The 3,449-nt window shown below is 39.8% G+C and overlaps 1 non-coding gene across 1 annotated transcript; it reads right to left on the bottom strand.

Moving 5' to 3' along the window:
• Nucleotides 1-2,407: 2,407 nt before the first annotated feature.
• On the bottom strand, nucleotides 2,408-2,493 carry TRNASTOP-UCA (transfer RNA opal suppressor (anticodon UCA)). The gene has a single exon. It is a non-coding gene; the product is annotated as a tRNA-Sec (tRNA).
• Between the last annotated feature and the right edge of the window lie 956 nt (nucleotides 2,494-3,449).

The following is a 3,449-nucleotide window of genomic DNA, read 5'->3' as shown; positions in this document are numbered from 1 at the left end:
AGATGGTATGCGCGGTTGGTATGCGTGGTTGGTTTGCGTGGTTGGTTGGTATGGTGGAGAGCATAATTCCTTTGGTTTATTTGTGGCCCCAATATCCAGAAACCCTTGTTTTTGTTTAGATTGCTCTTGTGATCACTAGAGAGACCTCAGGCCTATATTTCAGAAATACCACATTTTCATTTTTAGTGTGCCACCATGGGCAATTTCTCGCTGTCTTATCTACGTCAGCGAGCTATCATGTGGTATTTTTCACTAACTTATATACGGTAGTGAACTATGTCCCGGGTCTCTATTTTTGCTGACTCATGTACCTTCAGCAAAAGGCTATAACACACACAGTTAGTCATAATTACTCATACTGAATGACATTGTGCACACAGCTGCAGCCAAATCTTATTTTTAGCTACCTTAAAAATGACAATTGCACTGTCTAAACATCTCCCCACATCATCAGCACTGTATTGGTAAATATAAAACACACCACCCGTCTCCTTTCAGATATTTTTGTGTATTATAAAAGTTGCATTTAAACACGATCTCACTCTTTACAGAAATAAATGAAATAGCACAGTAACAGCATTATTTGTGATACACTGAGAAGAGAGTGGCGGAGAACAAGAATTCAATTTGCAACATTAAACACGTGGGTAAAGCACAGGAATCTCCTTTCCTACACTGACTGAATATTTTCGTACACACTCAGCCCCCACACCTCAGCGAGATAATTACCAGGCTTATTCAGTATGTAACTTCTTTGGCTGGTCGCCTTCTGGAGGGGTTCACCCAGCAAGGACAAGCATCTGCTGTCACTCAAACTGGGACTTGTTGACTGGAAATCCCAGTCTCTGCCACCAAGTTGAATCTGCTTTATGAATCAGGCATCCCCAGCTATCAACTCAGTCCTTCTCCGAGCTGTGTCAAGATGTCTCTCCCTAGCTCCTTCCTCGAGATTATCCAAGAAAACTCTGGTTACCTCCTACCAAAGGATCCTAACCAATAAAATTCTATCATGCCCTAACCACCCTCTGCACACAATGGCTTGGCTTATACAGTTGCAACTGTAACCAAACTGATTTCCTGCTTATTCGAGGTCATTGCTTCCTGCAGTTACTGTGGACAGAATAGCAGAGCAAAAAGAAAAAAAAATGAATGTGCATTTAAATAATGACTTTCAGAACCGGTCATTTTCCATTTATGTTGCACTGAAGAACACATTATTATTAGTGGGTTATGATCAGGTTAGTTGTTAATGAGGTTAGTTTATTAATTTTCAAATGTGTCTCTTGCAACATAGGCATTTCAGGCGAAAAATAGTGCGCATTTTGAATGTACAAATGTGTGCTTTTAACTGTGAAAAAAAAATGATTTGCATTTTATATGTAAAAATCGTTTTTGACTGAATAACCTGCCCTCACTTATATGTCCATGTTACACTGGCAACACATAGCTTGAAACAATTGCATCATAGCAATGCACCCAACCCATGAAGTGGTACTGCATAAAAAAAAAAAAAAAAAACATGCTACACATTGATCCTGTGCAGTAGTGCTGTACTCTGTGTTGTAACATGCTAAATAACCTTACACTTTACTCTGCTGGTTGTAGATGAGGTCCAGAGATACTCATGAATATGTTATTTCTGTATAGTAAAGCTTTATGGAGATCAATTGCCACTTTTCATGGTACAGATATGCTGTAGCTTGGAATTGGATTTTAGCCACTTAAATAGGAGAGATCTGCTCCATTTAATTGGGCAGCGATTACCTTGTCAAAAAATTATCCGTTTTAATTTTGTTGGTTGTAGATGATGCCCAGAGACAATTATGCATATGCTATTTCTGTATAGAAAAGCTCCATGGAGATCAGTAGACACTATGCATGCTAAAAGATATGATGCAGCTAGGCCTTAGATATTAGTCTGTACAAAAGGGCGAATATTGGAGTATGACCTTTTTTGCATTGGCCGGCTGTATACATTGCCTAAAATATCATGAAAAAAGGCTACACAGCAGATTGTATTGATTTTCATAGTGGATACTGCTCCTATGTATGGAAAAGGAGAAGAATTTACAACAAAGGTTCCCAATACTGAACTATAAAATGAAGGGCAAATATGTCCCGTTTATGGTATTGGTAGAGCCTCCCAACATTTTCAAATAGAATGATGCAATACTCTGTAAACGTTGAAACTGCATTCATATTATTCTAAGTGCATAGGCATAGTGATGACATGAATTAATGCATTAGAGTTAGTATCATTGCCTCAGTGAAGTATAAAGACCTTGAATGTGAGAAGAGTAGTAGAACACTGTAAATAAGATCTCCATTTTAAGTGTTTATATGTAAGAGTTTGTTAAGTGAACTAAATACAAAAATAAACAATGTTATTTAAAAAAAGAAACATACCCGCCAAAAAGGTGAAATTGAACCACTCTGTCACTAAACAGATCAGGTTTGAAGCCTGCACCCCAGACCACTGAAGCTCATCCGGGCAGGGGTGCAGCAGAACAGCACCATATATATGTCACCTGAAAACAGCATCTCTCACTAAAGGAGTGGGAAAGTAGCCGTTTGAACTGAATTAAATTGAATTTCTGCTTCAGGCCTGTGGACATCCAGTATTGATAACCTTAACTGTCCTGCTTTGATAGAAAAAAATCAAGGAAAACAACGCCACTTTTTGTATGTAAATCACTGCATGGACTTCTGGGTAACTTGGAAAGAGCTGCAGCTTCCTTGTATAATATGGTCAAAGTACATGCAATATGTTCTTCACATGTGGCGATGCTGGCAGCGCCTTGAAATCCTTGATGCTGATCCATGGAATTATCTATGAACTGATTTATGTTTAGTATTAGTAGAGCACAGAGTTCACCTCCAGGGTGGCCTCTTGGCACTTAGAGTGGATTGTACATAATGTATTTACAGGAATTATAACGTGTACACCTATCTGGGGAGCAGTAGAGGCTGTACGAGGGTGGGGGAGGTTGACAATCGCATGATCATTAGAGGAGGGGGAGCAGACTAGAGAAATCATGGGAGCAGGGCTGGGGCTCCCCATTCAGTGGCAGCTATCTGCTGGTTTTGCTCTTTAAGTGCACACGCATCACGTTCTCCTCACTGTTTTTTTTTAGCATGTTTTACTAGAAATGGTGAGCACAGTGTAATAATAATGTCTTCTTTGTATCGCTCTTTAGCCAAAAGCGCTTTACAGAGAACAATTTTATGAAATGATTTTTGCACAATCAAAATTGGTGTTCATTTTATCGACCTCGGAAGGATGAGAAGCGGAGCTGACCTTGCTGGGCTTCACACAAGCTACCTGCAAATTGCAGCAGCGAGCGCTCAACCTCCTGAGTTATCTTACCAGCTGCCCAGTACATGGGGAACGGTAGTGATATTACCGCTAAAACACTACAGGTGGTGGAAAGAAGAATGAGAGGCAAGTG

This window comes from Ambystoma mexicanum, chromosome 13 (genome assembly GCF_040938575.1).
Source record: "Ambystoma mexicanum isolate Mex_15411 chromosome 13, UKY_AmexF1_1, whole genome shotgun sequence".
Lineage (NCBI taxonomy): Eukaryota > Metazoa > Chordata > Amphibia > Caudata > Ambystomatidae > Ambystoma > Ambystoma mexicanum.
Note: the sequence above shows the minus strand (reverse complement) of the source record. Positions and strands in the feature narration are given on the sequence as shown.